We start from the raw sequence: 11,236 nt of genomic DNA, 5'->3' as shown, positions 1-11,236 counted from the left end.
GGTAACCCTGCCCAGTCCTGTCAAGGAGAGTTCTGGAATCCCCTCCGACCTCTGTCATGCTTCCTGTAGCCGATCTTTCAGCCAGTCGGAGAACGAGGCTGAATACATTCATAGGCAGTTTCTGCTGTCTGAAGGACATTCTTCCGGAAAGCTCCACCGTGTAGATCTTCATAGGTCAGCGGGGGAGACATTTAACTAAACCAAGAGAGGAAAATATAGTGTGATAAGGACACCTGGGGGGGGGGGGCAGGGCTGAGGTAACCCTGAAGTGAGTGATCCAAAACTCATCTTCTGGAACGGTCCAGGAGAGAATTCCAGGGGGTTGCGACAGGGGCCGTCCCGACGAGGCTGGCAGCTACGGGCCATCAGCCGGCCGCGCTCCCGGCAGGCGGGGGAACGTAGCCTTCCGTCCTAAGGGGGAGTCTGGACGTATCAGCACAGCATCCGCTGGAACACAGACTCCACTCTCAACCACTCAGCATCCCAGGTTGTGCCTTTCTCGGGGGATGTGCCCGGCACCCTCGGCTTCGCACGCTCTGTAAATGTCTGCCGCTGGGAGTCGAAGCACGTGGGAGAAGGCAGAGGGCTCGCGGGGGGAATGGAGTCAAGTTCTCAGGCAGGAAAAGGTACAGCTGGCCGCGCAGAGGCCCCACGAGGGCAAGACTCTGTTCCTCGGCTCACTGAGCTGTCCCCGGTCCCTGGCACGTAGTAGGTGCTCAAGAAATATGTGCTGCCTTCCTGAAACTGATGTCACACCGTATGCCCGTTACACCGGAATTAAAAACAAAGCTACCAAATAAAGAATTCTTCCTTTTTAAAACAGGCAAAGAAATAGATGCCTCCTTGATCAACCTCCTATACCCTCTCACGTTTAGCTCTCCTCATGGACCTGTGAGGGGGCTGGGTTGGCCGGGTCTCATTTTGCAAACAGAGGCTTAGAGAGGCAGGTAGCCGGGGGGGGGGGGGGTGTCAGGATTCGAACCTCAGTCTGTCTGACTTCAAAGGGCTTCTCGGTGCTGCCCTGTCGTATAGATGCTCACTGCAGACCCGTCTACAAGGAAAGGAGCGTGTTTGAGAATAGAAACAGAAATAGAGCCACTGGAGTCCAAGTTCCAGAGTTCAAGTGCTCCGTCTTCAGGGGTAGATGGGGTGAGGTGAGAACGAGACAGAGAGAGAGAAAAGCGTCCATTTTGAACGATGTATTTATTCAGCAAATCTTTGAGAACAATACGTTTAAAATTGAAAGTTCCCAGCCATACATTTTAAACACGAAAGCCATCCATGACAATATCTTTAAAGCATTAAAATACTTAACTGTAAGAATAATACATCTGGAACATTCAAACGTTTCAAAATAATATATTTAAAGCATTTGCATAATCTTTATACATATTAAGACACTTAGTGATAATACATTTAAGATGTTAAAACGTTTGGCGGTAATAATAATTCGTATTATAATTGTCAGGCTCTGCCTAGACTATGCACAGCTGTCTCATTTAATCCTCGCACTGTTCTAAGAAGAAAGTTCTGTTATAATTCATGTTTACTGATGAGGAAGCTGAGGTTCAGAGGACACAAGTGAATTGTCTGAAATCACACATGAGGACGAGGTTTTTTTAAATTTATATTAAAAATTAAGTTTTTTGTTTTTTTTTACATTTATTTACTTTGGAGGGACAGAGTGAGACAGAGCATGAGCGGGGGACGGGCAGAGAGAGGAGGGGACACAGAATCTGAAACAGGTTCCAGGCTCTGAGCTGTCAGCACAGAGCCCGACGCGGGGCCCGAACCCACGAACCGCGAGATCATGACCCGAGCCAAAGTCGGACGCTCAACCGACTGAGCCACGCAGGCACCCCTAAAATTTTTTTTAACATTTATTCATTTCTGAGAGACAGAGAGACAGAGGGTGGGCGCGGGAGGGGCAGAGAGAGGAGACACAGAATCCCAAACAGGGAGCTGTCAGCTGTCTGAGCTGTCAGCACCGAGCCCGATGTGGGGCTCGAACTCACAAACTGAGATCACGACCTGAGCCCAAGTCGGATGCTTCACCGACCGAGCCACCCAGGCGCCCCAAGGATGCGGGGTTTAAACCCAGAGAGTCGGGGCACCTGGGTGACTCTGATGGTTGAGCGTCTGACACTTGGTTTCGGCTCAGGTCACGACCTCACGGTTCGTGAGTTCGAGCCCCGCGTCAGGCTCTGCGCTGACAGTGGGGAACCTGCTTGGGATTCTCTCTCCCTACCCCTCTCTGCCCCTCGCACTGTCTCTGTCTCTCTCAAAATAAGTAAACCTAAAACAAATTTAAAGCCAGAGGGTCTGTTGCCCCAGCCTGCTCTCTCCCCGTGAGGAGCCCGGACCTATGAGACCTTGGGGATAAAAGCCACATGACACAGGGCACCTTCTCGCCAGGGGCTAAGGGCCTGGCCAGCAGGCACAGAGGAAGGGGCCAGGGGTGGGTGGCAGGAAGCAGGCAGAGTTCTGGAAGCCCACAGGACTGCTGGCCTGTCTATTCGGCTTTGTCTTCACCAGGCCTCCCTCTCCTCGAACGGGGAACATTCTCGAACGTGGAACAGAAACAGGGGTTCGTCCTCCATCTGTCATTCGGTCAGTTATTCTTCTGTGGAATTCGCTCCTTCATCCAACAAGTTTTGTTTACAAGCCAAGCGTTGGTCTAGATTCTGGAAACGCAGACGAAAACGAGGCGGAAAAAGACCCTGCCCGCTTGTGGCTTATATTCTCGCGAGGGGGCCGTCCAACAGCTCGACGCAGAAGGTCATTTCTGCGAGCGAGAAGGAACTCAGTTGGGTGATACAGCCGAGCCTCCTCTAGGTCACGGCGGTCAGGGAAGGCTTCTCGGAGGAGGGCGCAACTGGGTTGAGATCCGACGGTTGGGAAGAGGCACCCCTGGCAAGGTCTAGTGGAGACTTCTGGCTGTAAGACCACCCATTTGCCATGTCTTCCTTGCAGGAGAGACCGATGAAGGCATCAGGCTCCCGGCCCCAAGACTTTACTGACCAGCCCAAGAGCCCAAGGGATTGGATCTACCCAGCAGGGGCTCTGGGGCGCTCTTTCCAGCCGGACGTCCGAGGTTTTGTCAGCTGGTTCTTCCGGGGGCCAGCCTGGAGCTTTCCAGAGGGCCTTGGGGACACGTCAGCACTGGATCCAAGATGGACCCCACCACGCACTGGGCAGGGGGCAGGGGGGAGAATTAACTCCCCCGTTGCTCACCCCGGGGTCTTTCACAGAGGGACGGCCAACCCAGGCCGGGTCCCAAGAGGGCTACCAAAAAGCTTTTCCTTGCCTCTAGATAATGAAGACGGCTGCTCGAAACCCGGTTTGGCTCCTCTGTTTTCACCGGGGAATGAGCTGGCACAGAGCTCCAAGGGATCGGAAGGTCACAGAAAGGCACAGACGCCGCATTATGAGCCCTTGGGCGGAGCCGACGATAACGCGCGTTGAATCCCGGTCACCGCCTGTTTGGGCTGCGGGGGCTGCTAGTCACCAGGGTAATCTGATCTTACAAAAAAAATAATAGGAGGAAAAGACAAACCCCAGGCCCTCCCACGTGCGCCTATCTTGCTCGATGGGTTGTTTCTCCCTGGATTCTCTATCAATACGGGAACAGCTCTGAGGGGTGGGTTGCGGGGGTGATGAAAGTTTCGAGTTCTTCTTGACTTGAGTCCAGATCCTGGCTCAGGGGCGCCCGGGCGGCTCAGTCGGTCCAGCGTCGGACCCTGGGTTTCAGCCCAGGTCACGATCTCACCGTTTGCGAGTCCGAGCCCCGCGTCGGGCCCTGCGCTTGACAGCGTGGAGCCTGCTCGGGAATTCTCTCTCCCTCTCTCTCTGCCCCTCCCCTGCTCGCTCCCTATCTCTCTCAGAGAAGTAAAGAAATAAACCGAAAAGAAAAACAATCCTGGCTCCGCCTCCTACTACCTTATAACCTCGATTAGGTTTATGTAACCCGTCTGTACCTCAGTTTCCTCGGCTGAGTGATGGGAACGAGCACGATGACCCACATCTCGTGGGGTTGGTTATGGGAGACAGGAACGAGGCAAAACGCCCAGCGTGGTGCCCGGAACGTCAGCAATTGGGATGGGTTGTTAGTCGCAGCATTTTTACTGACGGTATTAGGAAGTATTCAGTGTCACATAATTAGTAACAGCAGTCATGCCCTAATTCCAGATGGGGACACTGAGGCATTGAACGATAGGGTGACTCCGGGCAAACCTGCCCAACTGCCATGTCAATAATGGGCTTTGCAGACCCAAAGAGTGGGATTTTTTTTTAATTTTTTTTTTCAACGTTTATTTATTTTTGGGACAGAGAGAGACAGAGCATGAACGGGGGAGGGGCAGAGAGAGAGGGAGACACAGAATCGGAAACAGGCTCCAGGCTCTGAGCCATCAGCCCAGAGCCCGACGCGGGGCTCGAACTCACGGACCGCGAGATCGTGACCTGGCTGAAGTCGGACGCTTAACCGACTGTGCCACCCAGGCGCCCCAAGAGTGGGATTTTTAAAAGTCTTCCCCATAAATAAGGGGGCGGAAAGCAGTCTCTCGGCTCTGGAGACAATTTCCTAGCTGAGGATCAGCCAGTAAGATATTTACGACGCGGCCTCAATAGAAGGATATTGTTCGGGGTGAACTGAGCATCTAAAACGCTTCCACTGGTTTTGTGCGGGGCTGTCTTTTTCATAAAGAAAGATCTCCCTGCCTCACGTAGGGGCCACGGGGATCATTCCGGGGGTGGCAGCACTCTGGGGAGACCCCAGGAGAATATTCCAAGTGAGGAAGGATTTGGGAGGGAGCTGGATCAATTACCTACCCTGGTTTGCAAAGAAAGGAGAGGAAAACATAAAAACGGGATCAAGGCGCAGTCGGTTGAGCGTCTGACTTCAGCTCGGGTCATGATCTTGAGGTTTGGGGGGCGCCTGGGTGGCGCAGTCGGTTAAGCGTCCGACTTCAGCCAGGTCACGATCTCGCGGTCCGTGAGTTCGAGCCCCGCGTCGGGCTCTGGGCTGATGGCTCGGAGCCTGGAGCCTGTTTCCGATTCTGTGTCTCCCTCTCTCTCTGCCCCTCCCCCGTTCATGCTCTGTCTCTCTCTGTCCCAAAAATAAAATAAAAAAACGTTGAAAAAAAAATTAAAAAAAAACAAACAAACAAAAAGCGGGATCAAGGTCAGCGAGGGAAATCGGCCAAGGTTACGCGTTCGTAACAGGAGTAAGCCAGAGGTCTGCAGTCGTGCGGCCCCTACTATGTGCTCTGCGCTCACGGGCGCTTGATTTTCCCTTTTCCCGTTTGCTCCTTCAAACATCCTGGTTGGAAAGAGAGTGATTTTTTTTTTTTTTTTTTCTTTTCACTTTACAAATGGGCAAAGTCAGGCCTAGCGAAGTAGAGACGTGCTCTGCTAAGCCCTGGATTCCAGTTCAAGCCTGGCTGGCTGCTTTCAAAGCCCGTTCACCCCCTTGTCATCAAACTGCCAAACCAGGGAAACGGATGTGGGGTGCGGGGATCCACGCCGAGGAAAGGGAGGCCGGAGGCTGGTGCGTGCGGGGCTCACCCTTGAGCCAGAAGCTGGAGCCCTGCTTGCTCCCACCTCCTGCCGCGCCCCCCCCTCGCCCCCCAACCCCGGGTCCCTTCGAAGGGCGGAGAAGCCTTTGAAGTGACCGGTGACGCCGTGGAAAGCAAGGCGTCAGGGACTGAGGAAGAGGTGAACACGGGGCCAGCAGATAAGCAACCTAAACAATCACGAGCGCCCTCCCCGTCACAGAATGAGGGATTTCCGACAGCGGGTCCTTGCCTGGGTTTTGCTTAGTCTAGTTTTTTTTGGAGCTTTGAAGGATGATGTTCCCAGACTCAGCTAAGCCAGAGACCAAAGGAGCAGGAGCTCAGCATTTCGATTCCACCGGCTTTCTGCAGAGCTGGGGCTCTGGGCTCTGTCGCCCGGAGGTTGGCTCACGCGTGGCTTCCCCTCTCCCTGCCTCCGTGTCCAATGCATCCACCTGGGGCCCACAGAGTTCTGGAAGGTGCGCTGGGCGTGAATGTGCATTTTGCGCTTGGGAGCACCCATAGCCTGTATCAGAGCCTCTGTGATCCCTCCCTGAAAAGAGGAACATCTTTCATAATAAATGTGTCAAAAAATGCAAGTAGTTACCAAGTAGGTAAAGAATGACAACTATTTTTTTTTTTTTGTTACTAATATTCTATGCTCTTAGGTAGCGATTCCCCTAGAAACAGAGGAGAATCTGGGTGCCTGTAACTTTTCTTTTGTTTTGTTCTGCTTCTGGAGGTGGTCCCAGTAAGCACCCGGAAGGGTGCAGAGGAATTTGAAGGAGAGCAGCCCGTACAGAATGTGACGGGGGCGGCCGGGTGGCCCGGTCGGTGGAGCCTCCGACTTCAGCTCAGGTCAGGATCTCACGGTTTTGTGGGTTCGAGCCCCGTGCCGGGCTCTGGGCCGGCAGCTCGGAGCCCGGAGCCTGCTTCGGATTCTGTGTTCCCCCTCCCCTCTGCTCCTCCCCTGCTCTCACCCTCTCTCTCTGTCTCTCAAAAATAAATAAACATTTTAAAAAATTAAAAGAAAAAACAGAATGTGTTTGTGAGCAGGTTACTGCTGGAGGAAACTGAGGCTCCGTCCCGCTGGGGACCTCTGAGAGACAATACAGAACACTCTGTGGTGTTCTCCACCCGGGGGACAAAAGCTGGAGTCTGTATCGTCCAAATCTGGTCTGTCACTGCCCATGACTCCAGGGCTACTGTGGGAGGCGCCAGCTCCCCAGGACTGCTGGTCTACCCCGGGAGCTAAGGCCAAGGGCACCTCTCAGGTGCAGTTGCAAACACTGGCACCAGGAACCCATCAAGGTGCATAGGAAGGATGCGTGCTCGGAGCATGGGGTGAACTCCCCGCGGTATCTACTGCATCCATAAATTCACATTTCCTGGTTTCATCGCCGAGTGCGCTTTCTCCCCGCGGGAGACCAAGTTCTAAAGATGACAACCTCGGGTTTTGCAGTAAATTAAGAACAGGGCTCATGTAATATTTATAATATAAGTATTTACATAAATGCGGCGGGCTTAGAGGTGAGCTTCTGGGCCAAAGCGTCATAAAACATGTCACTGCGTCGAAAATACATATGTGTGAACGTGGCAGAAGGTACCACGGGGAACGTGAGGCGAAGGAACATCGAGGTCAAATGGGACTTCCGTAGCTAGCCCCAAGTTTAAGAGCCGGGGTCGGGACTCACAGAGTTCAAGTCCCACCTCTGACTATGACCTCCGGCGACTTGCTTAACCTTTGAGCTTTAGTTTTTGTCTTTATTCCCCCTTGTCCAATGGATGCTCGTCTTGATTTTTTTTTTTAACCTGTCCAATGATATAAATACTGCGCACAGCTGTCGTGAGAAATAAATGAGGGAGGGCACAGAGGCAGTAGCTAGCAACTGTATTATTTGCTTGGAATCCTTTCTTCTCCACCCTTGCTGTGGCTTTCTGCCTCGGGGATATACGTGCCCATTCCATTGACTGTCGGCTTGGCCACGTGGCTTACTTTGGCCAATGGATGGGAGGAGATGTAACACGTATTCCATCGGAGACTTTAAATGTGCTTATATATCGTTCCGGAGCCATGAGAAGAGCAATCCCTGGGTGGTTGATGAGGCTTTAACTGGGGTCCCAGAGTTCTAGACACTATAGAGCAGAATTGAATCGACCCACAGCCAGAAGCAGAGGCATATGAGTGAATCACAGGCCAACGACTGAGAAAGGATGTTATTTGTGTATGCCGGGGAGATTTGGGTGGGGGGGGGCTGTTCATTCTGCAGCATTATCCCAATATTAGCTGACTGTTACACAACGTGTACCATTTGGCATAAGACCTAACAGATTGTATTGCTATTAGTGTCATTGTTCTTATTGTTACTATTAGAAAGAGGGGTTGTTAGGCAAATGCATCCGGGCACACTGTATGTGATACCCACCCCCCCCATGGAAGATTTAGAAATATCATTAGCATATTAAAGGCTCTGACAAGTCCCGTAGTTTTTTTTAAACATTGGAGGTTTTTCTGTAATAGACACGCCTTTATGTAGTTTAAAGCATTTGGGGACATTTGGGACACGCAGGCTTCATGTCCCAGCTCAGGAACTGGTTACTCCCCATCCCTTGTCTGATGGGATCCGAGAAGCCTCAGAGCCTACCGGCTACAGCAGCCGCTCACACTTTCCAGCATCCTGTTAGCCAGCGAGGGGAGCACCTTCTTCCTCACGGCTGTTCGCAGGCTGGGGATCTGGCAGCCACACGTGCTCCTGGCGGGGAGCGGGGATGCTCTCTAACACTCAGAGCTATCATTTCACACGTTCTCGTCGCGTACTAAGCGTTTTACGCGTCCCATCCTCCCAGAGCTCCACCAGGCAAGAATTTTGTTCGCCTCCCGTGACAGAGGAGGAAACTGAGGTTCAGAGGAATCGAACAGACTCGCCAAAGGTGACCCAGCCGATAAGGGTGGCGTCAGCAGGCAAATGCAAACCTGTCCGATGCTAACTGGCTGCAAGCCTTCGAGCACGCTGCGTGCTGGCAGAGACGGCAGGAGGAGAATGCTTCATTCTCTTTGTCCCATCCCCGCCACACCAAGGGGGTGGGCAGTCGCGGAACCAAACTTTCCAGGCACGTGCCAGGACCTGGAAGTAGTCGGGCATGAGCTAGATGGGCGCGGGGAAGGAAGGTGTGGTGGGAGCCAGAGGATCAACGGTGTGTTGCCCAAGGTCACGTAGCCAACTAGGGTCAAAGTGGAGACGAGAACCTGGGCCTTCTGTCTGTCTCTCTCTCTCTCTTTTTTTTTAATATTTTTGAAAGAGACAGAGCACGAGCAGGGGAGGGGCAGAGAGAGGAGGAGACACAGAATCCGAAACGGGCTCCAGGCTCCGAGCCATCAGCACAGAGCCCGACGCGGGACTCGAACGCACGAACCGCGAGATCGTGACCTGAGCGGAAGTCGGACGCTCAACCGACGAAGCCACCCCGGCGCCCCATGACCCACGAGTCAGTACTTAACCGAGGAAGAACCAATAAAATAACCACTTTCTCTCTACTCTCTGGTGAAAGTCCCCCGTGTGGGCGGAAGCAGGATTCTTCTGAGTCAAAAAGAAATTAGTCTGCAAGACGCCGTGCAGGTAGGAATGTTAAAAAAGACAGATCTAAGCAGCAATGAGCAGGTGGAGCACCAGAGAGCTCTTGCCCGGCTTTCTTTCCTTCCCCTTCCCCGGCAGGATGGCTGGGGCTCCAGCGGCCGCCTGTGATCATGGGGACAGCCAGCTGAAAGACACGAGCCACCTGCGGTACCGGTGACATCACGGGGTCACCTCTCAGCCCTGGTTGCTCAGCTCCAGGGGGCGCCACTCACACTTTCCGCTGTGAATGGCGCTCTCTGCGGTCACGTGACATGGTCGCCCTCGCTGGCCCCTCCCCCCCAGTATTTTTCCACGAGAGAAGGTAAGAAATGTCTGTCTTGCTCATTCCGTGTGTCTCTGACGTGCAGCGGAGTGCCACGCGATTGCATACGTCCTTCGCCTAGTTTCACGTGCCGGGGGGCAAGTGACTTACCCACGGCCACACGGGCGAGGGAGTGGGAGAGCTGGGCTTCGAACCCCGGAGTATCCGACTCTGACCTGGTGTGAATGCTCCACGTGACGCTGTCTTGTCTCCGGCTTGAATGTAAATGTAACCACGACCACAGCTGTCATGCTTAACTCATACACCTTAGGACATTCCCAGGCGAGGATGTCACACGGGCCAGGGTGCAGAGGGGACCTGGCCTCTCTTTCACCCCCAGTTGGGACTACAGATCTGCCAACAGACACCTTTAGGCACAAACACTCTCACACACTCTCGTACGCACACTCACACGGGTTCACACTCACACACCCACATGCGTTCATCCAGGCACACACGCACTCACGCGCTCACGCACTCGTGCACGCCTCTCCGTGTGCGCGCGGCCCCAGAACCTCCCCGGGGCGTCCTGGGCGGGGGGAAGACGCGCGAGCTTGGTTCTGCGCAGGTGAGGACATTTCTGCTCGAGGCCCTTTTTGACTTACGACTTAAAAATAACCTCACCAGCTTTAGGCGCCTCGGCTCCACCAGTCTCCCCGAAGTTCACATGTGACGGGTTCCAAAGAAAATGTCACCGGGGGCCCAGGGAGGCCAGAACACCTGCTCTGCCGGCAGAGAGGCCAATGGAGACGTCCCCCCGGGGTGTTTCGCCGGAACTGCCGCGTCTGGGGCCTTGGCTGGCACCTGCGTGGGTCCCGGGGTCGGCAGGGCTGGGGGGTAGCAGGTCCCTTCTCTTTCCTCAAAGCCGGCGGGGCGTCAGAGTAATGAACCTGTTAACATGCACAATACGGGGTGGGGCTGAGAGGGGGCTCAGAATCCAAACCAGGGGCAAGCAGACCACGTGTTGCTTCCAAACCCGGGCTTTGAGTCGGATCTGCCTAGAATCAACTCTGGCCCTGACGTTGGCTCCCCTTGGCAGGCCATTGGCCCGTGAAAGCCTCAATTTCCTGGTCAGTTCACGGGCGGGAGGGGGCGGGGAGGTCGTAATAGCAGCTTCTCGCGGTTTCTGTGGGAAGTCACTGAGATAGTGCCCGTGAAAAGTGGGTCCCAGTGTCTGCCACAAGGCTCGTTCTCAGGGGCAGGGGGAAGTTATCTCTCTAAGAGGACAGACGAGAGAGGAACTCGGAATCCTAAGCGCGGGCCCCACGTGGCTTTCACGTCCCCGAGGCCTAGAGACAGCAACGAGAAGCGACACGTCTCCGTGCACCGTTGCTTCGTGAATGCTGCCGGCGGGTCCCCGCGAGGCGGCTGCGGGCGTGGGAAGGACGGATCCCACCAGCCGGTTAACTGGGATGACGGAGGGAAGCGGGTAAGGTGCTCAGACACCACGTTTCAGGATCTCGTACCCGCCCCCCACCCTGCTCAGCCTTGGCCGGTTCCGGAACCCCGGCGCCTTCCCTCAGCTCGCGTTTGGCCCGTGTGAATCTCCGTTCAGACGGTTTGCATCCGAATTGCTCGAATGGCGGCGAGATGAGGGCACCCAGCTGGGTTACCTGCCCCCTCTGTGCCTCAGTTTCCTCACCTGTAAAATGGGCGTCACGCTCTTTGCCGGACAGGGTGATAGCACGGTGTCTGTCACGGAATAGGTGCTCCAGGGGTGGGTCCCGGTCGTATAAAAGCGGCTTTGG

This window comes from Lynx rufus, unplaced genomic scaffold, assembly GCF_022079265.1.
Source record: "Lynx rufus isolate CCGP_SWC_20201006 ecotype Redwood Valley unplaced genomic scaffold, mLynRuf1.p SCAF_24, whole genome shotgun sequence".
Classification (NCBI taxonomy): domain Eukaryota; kingdom Metazoa; phylum Chordata; class Mammalia; order Carnivora; family Felidae; genus Lynx; species Lynx rufus.
This window is presented reverse-complemented; position numbering follows the sequence as displayed.